The 16,692-nt window shown below is 43.8% G+C and overlaps 1 protein-coding gene across 11 annotated transcripts in view; it reads right to left on the bottom strand.

The window, feature by feature from the left end:
* The window catches only part of Lpp (LIM domain containing preferred translocation partner in lipoma), a 608,013-nt gene that overhangs the window by 523,193 nt on the left and 68,128 nt on the right, over window positions 1-16,692 (bottom strand). For 2 of the 11 annotated variants that reach the window (XM_029470446.2, XM_029470448.2), the window contains exon 4: window positions 4,980-5,022. The exons of 5 other annotated variants lie outside the window; for them this stretch is intronic. The gene's annotated coding sequence lies outside the window, so the exon portion shown is untranslated. Of the gene's footprint in view, window positions 1-3,886; window positions 3,940-4,979; window positions 5,023-10,888; window positions 10,921-16,692 lie in introns of those variants that run through there. 4 more of the 11 variants (XM_085832097.1, XM_029470451.2, XM_085832095.1 and 1 more) reach the window with 3 other exon arrangements.

Genomic DNA, 16,692 nt, shown 5'->3' with positions numbered 1-16,692 from the left:
GTTTTATAACTTTAGCAAAGCCAGGAAGTTACATACATAATTCTGAGTAAATATGTTTATTGACCACACACACACACACATATATATATATACATACACATACACACACACTAAAAGTAAGAATCTGTTGTTTAATACATCTACATTTACGAGTCAGAATCAAACCACAAACATTTCAACAAACTAAATGAGAGCTGACAGCTTCACGCTCAAAACCAATTACCACTGTTCTATACCAGGCATGTGGGGTCCGGGCACTCATTAATGCATAAAACAGATAACTGCCGGCAGAGAGCTTAACTTGGAAAGGATTTAAGGGAAGATAATAAATTAGGGGACAGAGCAATCCCAGCACTAGCTACAGTACGGACACCCTAACACATTTGCTTTTACAGACCAAGGGACAAATGTTCTTAAGAGGAGCGACAGATTTTTGTCCCTAACCAATAAATTTGAGGAACTCAAGTAAACATGGCAATACACATTTGTAATCCCAACACAAGGGAAGAAGAGACACCAGAGTCTACGCTCTCTGTTTTCCAGGGTGACATAGTGGGTTGGTTCAAGGCCAACCTGACCAAAAAGGAAAGTCCTAACTCACAAAACCAAGAGACAAAGCTGTAACTCATTACTGAACCACTTAACCTAGCATTTGCCAGGTCTAACTTCCACCACCACCATCACCCACCCAATCCCTCCAGCGACACACACACACTCACGTGAGGAGAGGGGGAAAGGGAGGGAGGGAGGGAGGGAGGGACTAGAGAGGCAGACTTGCAAAAGGTCAAGTATGCTTAATTGACATAAATAGCTCTCAGCTTTAATCTCTGACTTCATGTAACCAGGAACCAGTTTTCCTCTAATTCTCTGGTTGCTTTCATCTCTGCTCTCCCTTAGAGCTTGTGTTAAAATGTAACAAGCATTAATCAAGGACAGTGCACACTGCCCCTCCTAGCGACTGGGAAGCTCAGGCAGAGGGACACTTTGAGCAACACTCTAAACCAGCCTGAGCAACACAGCAGACGCCTGCCTGCTCCTCAAAAAGCAATTAAATAAATAAAATGAATTAAAAAGTAACCACCAATTTCAGACAGTAAGGGCAGAGATGTTTCCACACTAAGTACTGTTGGAACCTGAGATAGATCATTTGGAAAAAGAAGCTAAAATTAGACCATCTTGACACTCTACACTCTGCCCCCAAACGAATCCAATCACAAGGTAAAAGGTGAAACTGCAGTTAAGAGGGGACACTAAGTGGGATGCAGGAAAGCTCACAGCTGTATCCTCAGCACCTGGAGGGATTCAGCACTTGGGAGGTTCACTAGGGTTCCAAGCTAGCCTGGGCTAAAGGATGAGACTCCTACTTCACAATATAGCAGCAGGAATAACAACAAGCAAGATATAAACAGTTCAAAAAACTGAAAATCATAAAATAAATATGATGCTTAGACACAGAATAAAGTTGTTCCAGTTTACTTATGGCAGGGTACAGGCAACTTGGAACTATTTCTCTCCCACCAGGTTGGCAATGAGTTAAAACCTGAAAGGCACTGGCTAAAGATATTAGTGGGACATCCCCATTAAAGTAATTGGCAGCAAAACGCTAACTGTTCCCGTGACTACATGGGCCTATGAAATTAATGTGCACGTGTGCCCATAGTTTCTTGGGTCCAACCCTTGAAAAGACCTATAAAGGAAGTTACCAGTAGCGAGCAGTACAGCAACACTCAGATACTGGCATCCGATGACATTCTCCACTAAAGGGAAAGATACAGTGAGGATACAGAGGTGAGACAGGGAGGGCAAAGGATGAAACCAGAAAGCCTTTGATTCCAACAGCTCCAGACAGACCCACAAAATATGAAGAAGGCACGGAGCGGGCCATAGGGAGGCCGCATTCTCATTGGATAAATGTGGAACACATTGAGGAAGAAAATTAAATCACCACAGCAATTAATCATGAAAGATGGAAATAAAAGTCCTGAGAGTTGTAGCAGCTGAGGCAGAGAAAGGGTCACTGGGGGAGGCGAGGCGAGGAGTCCACTTAGAGCACACATGGGAAGATAACTGTGAAGAATGAGAAAGGTGGGAAGAGCTGTTAACTCTGCAACGATCATTCCAGAGTGGATTGTGTACACACTGCGAAGATAAGATTCATAGAAGCAGGGCAAAAGTAACTCCTCATGGATGGCTGAGCCACTGCACAGCCCAGCCAGGCACGTCAACGCATGCCTGTGCTCCAGCACTTGGGAGACAGAGCCAGGAGGGTCAGGGGTTGAAGGTCAACCCAGCATATAATGAGAATCCATCTCCAAAGAAACCGAACTAATAATTATAGTGGTGGTACTAATAATTATAGCAAATGCAAACAGCAGCGGGATAACAGGTATATATACTGGACAAATCACAGGACATCTTGGCAAAGTGCCACCAATACACATTCTGAGTCTCTCAATATGATGCTAGGGACACACAACATCTTCACAAAGGTCTGGAGACCAGTGGTTCTCAACCTTCCTAATGCTGTAAGCCTTTAAAACAGTTCCTCATGTTGTGGTAACCCCCAACCACAAAATTATTTTTGTTTCTACTGCATATCTGTAGTTTTGTTGTTATGAATCATAATCTAATATGCACATGGTCTCAGGCAACCTCTGTGATACAGGGTCGTTCAACCCCAAGGGGTCTCGACCCACAGGGGAATGCACAATTCAAATGAAACATAAAGAAATAATTAGCTATTGTGAAGGATGTGTTTTCAAATGGAGTACCACTTTGTAGAGAAATGCAAACAGTGTGAAATATAAAGAACGGAGAAATAAATGTCCAGATCAGCGGAGACTGAAAAGACATGACAGCCAGATGAGTATCCGTCTAGGCAGGCTTGGGCACTGCGGAGGAAATGCCATGGAGAATGGACGTGGGTTGGCCGAGGAGGGAGGCGCAGCCAGTAGCTTACACTACACTGCGTCACCACACAGAGAGGATGACGTGATCCCCACCTGCCTCATTCACAGGACCACAGGCCACATTCAAGGGTAGAGCACCACACATGGTTTTTACAACTTGTTCTCACTTGATCCCACCCAAAATTTCATGAAGCAATGCATGTTTATTCTCAAATTCTCCACACACACACACAAAAATATGTATATAAACTAGAGAAAAGGCAGAAGCACAGGTGGGGACATGATAAGCCTGAAGAGACAAAATATAAACAACAGACGACTCTGAATAAAAGATATGGGTATACGGCTACAGTTGCTCTCAACGTTCTAAAGTGGAGAGTATAGGGCTACAGCTGCTCCCAAACATTCTAAACTGGAATTGTTTACAATAAACGGCTTCAGGAAAAAATAAACACTAGGGGGAAATGTAGCAATTGAGAATTCACGTTATTTTTTATCAAATTCGAAAATAATTTATAAATTCAGCCCAAATTATTTCATTACATACTTATGTATGTGCATACATATATACATACATATTTTTCTCAGACCTACCTAAATATTTATGTCTAATTTCTTAGCATGAGAAAACAGAATCCCATTTCTTGTAAAACACCCCGGGGAGGGGGGGTGGTTAAGACCACAACCCATGTACATGAACACAATGCAAATGTAACTACATCTACCTCTACAGGATTTGTAGGTCAATAGAACCTCTGAAATTCCAGTGCCCTGTGTTTGTAACCTGAGTACTGTTTCCCTTCTAGAAAAACAAGTTCAGAGGTGGAAGATGAGCTATATCTAACAGCATCAATTTTTAAAAACCTATTAGCAGTGGCCTTTGGGGTTAAACAGTGCATAGCTGAGTAGACTGAAGGGGAACAGAGAGCTCTCCTCTCCTAAGTATGGATTAGGTCAAACGTGCTGCCTTCCCATACCTGTTCCTCCAACAGGAAATAAGAAATGAATCAAGTCTCCTTCTTGGGCAAATCTGTAGAAGAAAGGTCCAAAGGTATGAATGTTGGATGCTGTGAGGTCAACAACCATCAAATGGGACTTGATGCTTAAGCGGAAACAGGTTAAATCTCGGGGAAGGCAGCAGGCCCTCAGCCCCCGGATTCCCAAACAGGCTCTTCTGCCTGAAGATACAAATAATTAAAAGTTATGCTGCAGCATAATACCAGGTGTTGTTCCCTCCCAAAAAGCACTAAAATATAAAGGTCAGCTAGCTTAAATGGTATTTTATTGCATACTTTAAAAAGACCTTGAACAATTAAAGCAACGCAATGCAGCACTTGCTATCATTTTTAAACATTCATAGAAGCGTTAAAAGGCAGCACATCCCGCGAGGCCAGCTCCTGCTCTTCCCTTACACATCGACTTCAAGGCTCTGTGCCTTGTTCAGAGAAGCTCCTGTGACTCTTGTTGGACATCAGTTTTCACTTGAGAGTCAGAAGGTAATACCCAGAACAGCAGCCTACCTGGAAAGACATTAACTAAGATAATAGCAAAGCAACAGCTGGAATTCAAGGCTAGGGAATGGTCGTCAAGCCTAGGAATGTGAGGAAGACTGCCACTCGGTCCGTACTATGCACTCTGATAAAAGACAAGTCATTTGTTTAGAGTTCATATGGAGAACTTAGCACGCAGCCAAGTGTGCATGGGTTTGCTGACAGCACTGGGGGGTGGGAGGATTCATCCACCTCCAGAGACTGGGAAGACCTGAGGACGAACGCCAGAAGGGGAAGGGCGATTGCTGACCCTGAGCTCTAGTTACACTATTAACTTAACAAGAGGGTCCAGAGTACAAGAAATGAAAGACAAGCGGTATCAAATCTGAGAGGAAGGAATTCCCTATAATTAAGTTTCAATCAGTGAGTTTAGGATACGAGAAAGGGCAGAGGATGCTAATCACGAACGAATCTGTGAATAAATTGCAGGGTGTCAGTTTCCTAAAGCCTTCTGATAGATATAAAGCATGGTGGGTCATCGTTTCTACTCAAAGGGCAGAGAGATGAATTAGACACATACCTGGCAGTTCCCAGAGTCCTCAGCTACCACAGATGTAATGCTACTGAAAAAAATAATAAAGAAAATTATCTTGTTCAATATCCTCATTTTATAGTGAATAAATAGAGGTAAAAAATGTTCACAGTGATAAAACAATTAAAACATGAACAGCATATCCCAGGAATAGGCTAAGCCACTCAAAGCTACTCGGGGTACTAAGGGGAAAGGCTTACAAGTTCAAGGGCAGCCTGAGCAACTTAGCTATCCTCCAATAAATATAGGAAAACGTACAGAAAAACCTTCCCATTTTCCTAATCAGTATTGTTTTAAAGAGATGGTGTAACAAAAGGCTTGGCAAAAACAACTTAAGGAAGGAAGGATTTCTTCTGCTTAGAGGGTGTGGCCCATCGTGGGACAGCTGGAGGGTAAGGTGCTGGTCTCACTGCAGCCCCAGGCAGAACCGCGTCCTCAGCAGGCTAGCACCCAGCTCAAGCTTTTCAGTCATTCTGGACCCCAGTTCAAGAGGTGGTGTCACCTCCATTCACAGTGCATCTTCCCTCCTCAGTTAAACAGCTCTGGAAATGCCCTACCCTCTCAGATATGCCCTAGGAGATTGTCTCCTGGAGACTCTAAGAGCAGTCAGGTTGACAGACAGTGAAGATTAACATCATGGACCAAGAAGTATGTGACCTCTGCAAAAGAAGGGTATAGCCAGATGAAAAGCAATTGTTATCAAAAATCGAAATGAGAGAGTGGAAGGAAGAACTACGCTTTGTAACATCTACTCATTTTGGTGGGAAGAGGATGCTCAGGTGTAGAGGTTAAAAAATGACTTCAGACATCAGCTCTCTCCTTCCATCACCCAGGACCCAGGGATCCAACTCAAGTCATGAGAAACACACACAAATGGGGACGAGATGGGGGCTTAGAAAGCAGGCATTTGCAGTTTGCTCTCATGGACTTGTTATGTGATGTGTGAAGCATGAAAAACTGCATTTCTGGAGAGCTACTCAAAGGGAGCTTTGGTGAGGCTGTGTCAATTGTCAACGTGGCACTTCTAATTAGGAAGTCTCTTACTGTCATTTTTTTGTTATTTTAATTACAGTTTGATCAGTGAGGAGCTATTTTGAATCTATGGGACTTTCCTAACCAGATTGTTTTGTCATCTTAAAGTCACTCAAATCCAAGGCCTACACAATATGGCAAGTATCTTTCTCCCACTTCTCTTCTTTATACTCAAATTCTAAACAAAGGAGCCATCTGTTCTCTCTGAAAACATCAGCCCTTGTTGTCGTTTTCCCATTAATAATAGTGCCTCAAACTTATATAATATCTCTTCCCAACTTGCTTATTAAAGCATTTTGTAGACATAGCCTCATTCATCTTCAACATTATAGTCTATAAATGGGAGAAAGGGGAGATGCTGGCCAATTTTTAGCTTGGTAAATAATCGTTGGATGGTTCATGAATCTGAGTGAGAGCTTGCATGCTAGCATCAGAAGGGCCCTTGCTGATCATCTAGTCCAATTCTGGCCCTGTGTGTACGTAAACAGAGACTGCACAGGAAAAGTGATTCCGTGTCCTGCTTGTGGGCTTGGCTCTCTGCTCCAGGCAGCAGGCAGACAGTGTGAAAAGCACATCTTACACACTCTTGTGTCTCCAGAAGCTGCTGTCTAAGTGCTCATTTAAATACTTGCTCAATGAGTGACCATGTCTCTGAAGTGTTTGGAAACAGCAGGTGTGGCAAAGTCAGTCAGGGTCAGAGCTCAGCTCTTCTGCCCTCCTGCTCAGTGTGTAAGTGTCTGGTTACCATCCTAAATTCAAAAGGAACAAAATAGAGAAGAGGTGAGAAGAGAGATTGAGATCGAGCAAATGTAATGGTTTAGCCATTGGCCATGTTAAAACTTCACCCACGTTAAGGCAAACGTTGAGGGAGATCTCCCAAATACTCTCTGCCATCTTTGCATGATCCCTATATTGGGGAATCTGAAGAAGCTATTCCTAAAACATCCTACTTGGGAGGAAAAAAACGCTATCTGTCTAAATGCCAAAGGCCAGTATGTCTCTAAAGCACACATTAGTCAAATAAGGACAGTCCTCCACCCTGTAATTTAACGTCATCAGTCCTTGTAACTCCAGAGGACTCAGTGTTATGTCAGGAAATCTAGCAGTCCACAGTTTTCCGAGGAGCAGAGAGGTCACTGGAATAAAGATCTTTCTTTCCATGTGCCTGAAGTCAGCAGTTCAGCTGACCTCTTTTTCTTATTTTCAGAACATCTTATCCCCTGCTGCGAATCCTTGTAACTGTACAGAAAATTAATGGTTCCTAGAAAAGCAACCCAAATCTGAGATTCTAACATCCAAATTGCTTAGCAGTTCCAAGACAGTCAATAATTCTCTAAAGATCCTTCCAAATAGTCTGTCCCTGTAGATGGTAAGATGGGGGTGGGGGTGGGGGGTGAGAGAGCAATGAGTGTTTCCTTTTCATTGCTGGAACCCAGCTCAGGACCTCATGCATACTAGAAAAACTACACTAAACAGCACCCTGAAGCCCAAGATCACTTTCCATAAAGTAGAGAGAGAGAAGAAGGAGGGAGAAAGGGAGAGAGGGAGAGAGGGAGAGAGGGAGAGAGGGAGAGAGGGAGAGAGGGAGAGAGGGAGAGAGGGAGAGAGGGAGAGAGGGAGAGAGGGAGAGAGGGAGAGAGGGAGAGAGGGAGAGAGGGAGAGAGAGAAGGTCACGTAACCAACTATGTCACAATATGATCTCACATTAAAAATAAGTTAAAAATAAGCAGGAAATAAATTCTTTTCAAAATATAAACTAACACACATGAAATGTCAGTTCTGACCTCCACACCTGACAAAGGAGAGCTTCACAGAGGCAGAGCAAGCCATGGAAGACACTTGATTCCCTCACACATGGAACTTTGCTCTTACACAGAACCTGTCTAGAGTTCACATACACAGGAGACCATCACCAGTATCTGGACTGTCCTCAACACCAAGGAGAAGTATCTAGATGCTGTCAGGCAGTACTGCCAGCTAGAGTTCTGTAGACTATGTACTTGGGAGTTTACAGCAGCCGTGGCCTGCACAGATATGTCATAGCAGGCCCAGCTCACTCTGGACACAGTCCTTTCCAGACCTAGGGTTTGCTTACTTAAGGCAGCAAAATTCCCAGGACCTTCGGTGTTCTAGCAGAACGTACATGAAAGGTACTTCTTCTTATACTTTCCAGATAAAGCTGTCCTTTCACTCATGTGAGCAACCTTGCTATAAAACTACTTCCAAAACAAGAAATATCACTTTGGACTTTGCAGACAAGCCTCATAATCTAACATCCTAATATTTTATGTTTAAAAATGAAGGATCCCATATTTATCACATAAAAAGCTTACTAAATGGAAAAGACTTTCATCCCTAAGCCTCTTTCAGGGAGCTGTCTTTAACACAGCTGCTAACAAGGTCCATGGTCCTAAGTGTTTGTCTCCTCACTGATTATAAAAGACCAGAGAGGCCTGCCTGATAGAAGGGTCAGAGTCCATGCCAGGCTCCTTCTGCAAAAACTACTGGGAGAAGGGAATCCCACAAAGAAGGTTTATGCTTCCTCTCTCACATGCATACCCAACTGGCTAATGAGTAACTATTATCTGGTAGCTTAAAGTATACTTTTTTCCAAGTGAAAATTCCTACCAAAAGGATGTTGCTGTTCTTAATATGGTCACTAATCTGTTAGCATCGCATGGTGTTAGGCAAGAGGCTCGGCCACTGTGGCCATCAATCAGTGTCTCTTTTTCCAAAATAAATGGTCAAATTAAATAAAGCAGTAGACTTCATTCTGGCTCAGACACTCAGAATAAAATGAAGGTCCTAAATCTGAATGGCCTGACATAGCCTGCATGGGAGATTGCCTCCCCTTGCTCTCATGCACCGTACAACACACACACACACACACACACACACACACACACACACCTTACTCTTCTCCACTAATCAACCTTTGTATGGCGAGTTGCAAATGACTGCCACCACTTTCCCGCTCTTTATTTCTTTTCTTAAAATTCAATACAAAATGGGCTGCTTTTTTTTTTAAATAAGGAAAAATGAGACACATAGACACCATTTAACACAAACCACACCTTGAGATACCCTCTGCAAGGTTGACTGTTCTTCATCATCCCAGGCCACGGAATCAATCATGTGCTGTCTCCTCAAACCTGCCATTTTTTCTCTCTGAGCCTGTGTTCCTAAGCATACAGTAACATACATGCTGTTCCTGACCCTAGAGCTTTGAAATCCCATAAGGAATGCAAGCAAAGGCAGCACACCCTCGAGTTCATACCTCCCCTATGAATACCTCCCCTAACAAAGCATCAACAGGAAGGAGTAAACACTCCTCATTTGTGTTGGTTTGTTTATTTCCAGGCTAAGCAAGTCTCTACATCACCCACCAATGGCCTGTGGAGACACTATAATGCCTTTTTAGGATAACAGGCCCAAAAGTTCACAAACTTCACAAACTAAAATGAAAAAAGTCAAAAAACACACAATAAAAATACAGAGCCTGAACATCAAGAAAAGCATTTGCGAAAATAAAGTAACGGCATACCCCTGTTTAAAACCCTTTAAAGGAATAAAAGAATAATAATTATAACTTTAAAAAGGTGACAGAAAACAAAAGTAAAATTGAGCCCAGAAAAGACTCATTTGCCTGAGATCCCTTTCAGCCATGTTATTGAAACTGACACCAAAGAAAATAATATCCACATTTCTATTTGCTACCTACAACTGACATGTTTGGCCGTTTGCTTTGTTTTAAATAAAATGGGGAAGCAACAAATATATTAAATCCATCTGCAAAAAAAACCCCAAATTTGCATGTGGAAAACAAATAAGTGGGTGATTAGGCATGCAATTGCCCATCTGCACGGGTGAGCATCCGTGCAGGTGTGCACCATGCAGGAGGGAGCGCACCCTCTGAACCGAGAGTCCCCATCAAGGAGGGTTGCCAGAGGAGGGAAACCGCAACACTGTCTCTCGGCTCTAGATGTGTCCTGAGCCAATACAGCTACAACCCCACCTAGGTCAATCTTTTTGTTACATCTCTGTGGATTCTTTAAATGGTTGACATAATCTCCCTTTGCTCCAGAGCATCCTCCAAGTCTGCTTGATGTCATCTGTTGTCGCTATGATGTCACCTGTTGTCGCTAAGGTTATTACACGTGTGACTCCTTTGCTCCAGCATGTTCCCTCATCTACCCAGTGTCCTTCAGTCTCGGGACCTCTGTACATGCTTATACTCATACTGAAACACTTTCCCCTGTCCCCATCCTGGTTGTCTTTGGTTTGCTGGGTGACTTCCTCTACGCCCGTGTTCACATGTGCTCCTGTCAGCTAGAACAGGGTCTAGTACATAGTAAGCTCTTTTAAAGTTGTTAAATTAATGAGTCACCCATTATGAGGATGTGCTACAACTGGCCTCGTATGAAATAAGGTAGAATTCAATGAGCTTCAACCCAGTGGAGAAGGAAAGACTGCAGATGTGTGCTCTGCTAGACAGACAGGCAGGAGGAGAGGAGAGGACCTAGAGAACACAGTTCTCTGCAACCTCCTTGTAAAGAAGCAAAAAACAAAGGAAGGAAGGAAGGAAGGAAGGAAGGAAGGAAGGAAGGAAGGAAGGAAGGAAGGAAGGAAGGAAGGAAAGAAGGAAAGAAGGAAGGAAAGAAGGAAGGGAAGAAGGGAGGGAGGAAGGGAGGGAGGAAGGGAGGGAGGAAGGATAAGAAAAAAGAAAAGAAAAAAGAAAGAAAAGAACAAAGAAACAAAAAAACCAACAACAACAACAAAACTCATTCAGTTGAAAGCAGTTCTAAGCTGTCTTCAGTTAGTTATCCCCTCTTGTCTTCCCTATCAACAGCACTCTGCATACCTACCTGAGATATATCAGCATCTCCAGGTGCAGAGAGAAAATCACTCTCTTAAGGCTTTCATCCTAAAAGGGAATTTAAATGCACATAAAATTTATCTTCAGAAAAATTCTAGAGTAAGACGGGGATGCCTTCGAAAAACACTAAGGTTGGGTCAGGAGAGATGACTCAGTGGCTTAAAGCACCAGCTACTCTTCTAGAGTACTCAGGTTCGATTCCCAGCACCCACATGGCAGCTCAAAGCTATCTGTAACTCCAGGTCCAGGGGTTCTGATGCCATCTTCTGGGTTATAAGTGTACTAGGTACCCATGTGCTATGCAGACATACATGTAGCCCAAACAACCGTACATATCAAATAAAAATAGTTTTTTAAAAGGCAGAAAGGCTAAGCATTGAAAAACAGTCTAATCTGCTCACTCCCCTATAAAGCAGCAGTGTCAGTCACTACTGAAATGCCCGCAGTGATGCAGCACTCTGAGTCCCCACCCTCGCCTCTCTGTCTGTCGCTCCCTCCATAGTCAAAGGGTCTTAGGGCTGGCCTTGTGCACTGTGTTCAGATGCTGATCTCTCTGCCCAGACATCAGCCTACAGTCTGGATGGGCAAGCATGAAGCATGACCAGCATCGTGAACCATCTCATGTCTCGATGTTATGTAAAAACTGTTTTCCATCATCTCTGATTGGTCAATAAAGAGCTGATTCAGCCAGTGACTGGGCAGGGAAAATAGGAAGGCTGGACTTCTGATCCCAGCCAGAGGTGCCAGGTAGAGGGAAGAAAGAAAAGGACCAGGACAAGGGAGAAGAGGAGGTGGACTGAGGAGCTGTGATGAGCAGGTTGCCAAGGGATATATACCATGAGGGCTTGATGAGAGAGCAAACATGAGGACACACATGGACGTAAGGGCGCTGGGGCAAGTCTCAGAATGAAGGTATATGACCTGTGGCTGGGAATTAGACAGCCTTGGAGGGTTAGAATGGCTCAAAACTAACCCAGCAGCTTATTAATAAAATTAATAGGCCTTAATAAAATTAATAGGCCTTTGTGTCAATTATTTGGGAGCTGACAGGAGCAGCTAAGGCTTGGACAAATAATTACAGACTACAAGAGTGAGCTTTGTCCCTTCCATGTCAGAGTCCCACCAGAGGACACCACCACCTTGGATCTGTCCACCCTCATCCCTTTGAAATCTTTCTTCACTCCCAACCTCTTTCTTTGCCTGCACCTCGTCAGTGCAGAAGGGCTCACTGACAGTGCACTGGAAGGCTGGAAGATGACCACCTGACTGGCCTCTCCTATCTCCATGCCTGCCTTCCCCACTATGCCATAACATGAGCTCTGATCTGACCTAGCACAGAGATAGCTGAGAACTTTGCTAAGAGCTAAGCATTGTGCCTCAGAGAGGAAGTAGAGTACACAGACTAATGGAGTCAGTGGACAAGGCCAATCCAAGAAAGACTCTGACAGTGTCACTTACTTTTATGGCCTCAACCTTCAACTGCTATCTTCCGTATAAACTAGAGCATCGTGGGTGTTCTGACTTCCCTGGAAGCAAAGAGGACAGAGAAGCCATCGCCCAACCCTACCTCACTGCAGAGACACAGAACTTAGGAAGTCTTGCACCCAGCACCCATAAGCCACCAACCTTCTAATCCTTGACCCAGCTTCTCAACTCTTTCAAGCAACATATGCAGAGAAAGGTCACACTAGAGCGTGTAGCTTTTAACCCTCTCTATAGCTGAGAACTGAGTTCCATGCTACAATTTGCTATGTGATCTTGAAAAAGACACTTAAGGTCAACAAACCAAAGAATCTCAAAAAACAAGGCAGAAAGGGACCTTTATTTGTATCTCTGTATTTACTGAACGGGGGCAAGCGTGTGGAGGCTAGAAGACAACGTGAGGTGTAATTCTTCCTCAGGAATCATCCATCTTCCTTTCCGAAACAGGGTCTCTCATTAGCAGGGGCACACCGAGCAGGCCAGGCTCCCTAGCCTTCCCAGCACAGGGGTTACAAGAACATTTCACCATACCAGTTGGATTTTTCAGTTTTTGGTTTTTTGCTTTATTTTTACTTGAAACATGGGTTCTAGAAGTCAAACTCGGGTCCTCAGGCTTGCACAGCAAGCACACTACTGAGTCCTCCCCATTTCTCGAAGAGAACCTTTAAATTGTCTTGTGCCAACAGCCATACAACTTCCCATATGCCTCCACTCATGCTTACTTCTGTGCCTGAACCACAGCAGAGGGGCTGACTAGCCAGGGCTAAACAGCATGCGCCTCAGGCTCCGCTTCCCCACAACCCTTCAGGATCCCCTGCTGAAATACCAGTTGACCATGAAAAGTGAGAAACAAACACCCATTCCTCAAATGAGATGAGGCCCAGGGATAGGCCACAATCTGGCTAAATTCCGGTGTAAAGAACCAATCTAGAACAAGAGAAAGTTCATTTCCTCTACTAAGTCTGATCCCCGGTGAATATTCCTTGCTACTGTGCTAAGCAGTGAGAAGTCCACATCAAAGGTTTCCAACATGGGACAAAAGGTTCAGAAAACCTAGGAGGAGAAGACACCCACTGGCCTGTAGTGGGCAGATGTTCTGTGCAGAACCCGCATGGAACAGGTCATCTAGCAGGGTGCAAAGCTGAGATGTATGCTACAAGAAGAGAACAGGGGCAACAGGGCCCTCTGAGGACAGCAGTGGGCGGGGAAGCAGGGGTCAGCGAGGGCAAGGGAAGAAGAAGAAATTGCAGGTGAACCCGATCCTGGTGAAATTAAATTAATGGCATCAAAACTCAAAACAGGAAGACAAGCTAAGAAAGACACACACGGGAACGTCAGAACCTATCTCCATTCTCAATATAAACGGTATTACAGGAACACTCTCAATATGTAAAGCCTATTTTGTTTTCAGGTCATTCTTAGATTACATCATAGAGTGGCTAGAGCCATCTCGTACCTTATGATAAATAAATCACTAGCTTAAAATCAGAGAATGAGCCAGGCCCACTGAATTAAAAGGAAAAATATTAGCTCATTTTTAATAACTGATATAATTCAAGTCAGTTGCCATTGAGGCGGTGAGGTAATCCTGTGCTAAACAGGCCCAAGGAGAACCAAGGAGGGTCAGTGCCGGGCAAGTCCAGATGACACGGTGTAGCCCTGCAGAGGTAGCTACAGGCACTTGCATCTTCATGCTGTCCTCTGAATCAGGAAAACAGCATTACTTTTGCAGGGGACATTTTTTTTCTCAGAGCCACTATTGCCCAATTTCAGAGACAATGAGCATGGCATGGTGTTTAAATTTATACCTACTCCTGAAGCCACTGGGACAAATGACCAACAGTGAAGGTTTTAGTTCCCCAAGAAAACATGAAATCTGCAGTAACTGCCATGCAAGCGCTGAGGTGCCCTCCCAGTCACCAGGGTACTGCAAAATGAAAACACCAAGACCAAAGTGTAACAAAGAAAAGAATTAAAGACTATTTCAAGCAAAGAATTATACACACCACACCACCACCACCCCCAAAAAGAAAAGAAAAGAAAAGAAAAGAAAAGAAAAGAAAAGAAAAGAAAAGAAAAGCAGCAGGGTGTGGTGCTGCACGCCTTTAATCCCAGCACTTGGGAGGCAGAGACAGGCGAATTTCTGAGTTCAAGGCCAACCTAGTCTACAGAGTGAATTCCAGGACAACCAGGACTACAGAGAAACCCTGTCTTGAAAAAAAAAAAAAAAAAAAAACAAAACCAGAGCTGGAGAACTGGCCAGCAGTTAAAAGCACTGGCTGCTCTCACAGAGGACTCGGGTTCAGTTCCCAGCACCTACAATAGCACCTCACAACTGTGATTAACTACAGTTCTTGGAAGCCAGATGTCTTTTTTGGCTTCTGCAGGCACTGCACACATAACAAACGTGCATGCAGAAAACACTCCTACATATAAAATTAAAATAAGTAACTCTTTAAAAAGGAAGAGACAAAAGCAATGGTGCACCAACTAGATGTGGACTCCTCGTGGCTGCACACAGTGGCAAAGAGTGTCTACAGAAGGCCGGACTTGGAGTGAGCCCATTCTCCTGGCATCCTGTGCACAATGCTCATCGGACGGAGCGCAGGGGACTTGGCACTTTACATTCCAGAATCAGAAATGAAAGCAGGTTTTAAATTAAGAAGCCCAAGTAAAATTCTGTATCTAGTATGCGGTTTTCCTTTTCTTAAAAAAAGCTTTATAGTTTAACCTTCACCCACAGAACTAAGTCTATGTGTTACTATGTGCTTTCAATACAAATAAAATCATGGAAATCAAAGACTTTGCATGCACTAAATGAAAGAGACCATGTAGCAGAGAGCAGGAACTTTCTGGCCAGTGGCAGCATTTTTAACAAGCACAACTATGCTTTCCTCCCGTCTTGGGCTTCCGGACCACTAATAACCTTGACCCTGATTTTAAATCTCTCATTTCCATTAACTTTGAAAGAAGCGATTAAGACGAACACCATGGGAGCCCGACCCCTTCTATAAGATAAGATGACCTGCTGAGCCTGTTTTTATGAGAAGACTATTTTGGTAGGGAAAAGAGACGGATGCCCTGGAAAGAAAGTCTCTGCCAGACAGAAGGTATTGGCTGAGGCTTCCTGTCTGATCCCGTCAGCCTCACAGCAATGCTGTGCATCAGCTCTCTGTTCCTAATGCAAATGTTATTCATAACTATAGAGACATACTGTCTGAGCCAAGAAATACTGATTTATTCAATGTCTCAGGACATAGCATGACCCAACAGATGCAGCACATCCCTGAAATATAACAGGAGGGACAGGACGGAGGCTCCAGGAATCAAGTTTGACCTACTTTTATCTAATCTGTTTCTGGAATAGGAGAAAGGTTAGAAAGAAAAAGGAAAGGATGCCTAAAGGTTACACGGACTCATTACAAAGAGACAGGGTGGCCAGGTTGAGGAGGAAAGGAAATGTTAAGAGGAATGTCATGAATTCTCCCTACACTGCACAGATCTGCCCCCTGCCCAGCTCTTGGCCTCTCACCTACACAGCTGAGGGCTCAAGCAAGAATTCCAGTCATTTCCACCAAAGAAGCTCTGACTGCTGACTAAAGCCAAAACTGTAGAGGTGGGAAAGAACAGCGTTAGCTGAAAGCTTGTGATTCTCCTCCCTAGACTCGGGCCAATTTTGGATTCTATGCTGATGTGTATCAATGTTTTCATGAAGGATTTCAAATGGAATTTTCCTCTAAAAATTTCCCAGGCAAACAGAGATGCTGAGTTTATTTCAGTAGGTCCCTATCACCCCCAACTCTCTTCTTAACATATCATATGTAACCTGGAAGCAGTAGTCCCTAAGAGTCCCATAAAGCCCACATCCTGGGAATCATGCCACGTGACTCCCCACCATTGCGCATGAGCTGGCTGTAGTAATACCATCTAACAAAGAGAAAACAAGCAAGCAACCACGGCTAACAGTAATGGAAACCCTTTTGACACTCAGAGAAGCCAACTACCTTGGGAGCTTGCTCCACAGACAAGACTGCACATTCAAGAGTAGAAGCTCTCAGACCAGCAACCTAAGGGCACTTAACTCCACTCCACTATGATCATGTGAATGGGCTTTGTAGAGGATTTCCCCCAGTGGAGCCTTCAGAGGAGTCTACAGGGACAGAAAAACTCATTTGCAACCTCATGAGAAGTCATGTGGGCCCCAACAAAGCTGCCAAATCTCTGACCTGCAGAAACTATGATTCAAAAGATGTTTCTTGTTTTAGTTGATAATTTGGGGAAACTGTTACACAGGATAATACTGATAATACT

The sequence above is a fragment of the Mus caroli genome, unplaced genomic scaffold (genome assembly GCF_978045245.1).
Source record: "Mus caroli unplaced genomic scaffold, Mus_caroli_1 scaffold_17, whole genome shotgun sequence".
Taxonomy (NCBI): Eukaryota; Metazoa; Chordata; class Mammalia; order Rodentia; family Muridae; genus Mus; species Mus caroli.
This window is presented reverse-complemented; position numbering and strand designations above follow the sequence as displayed.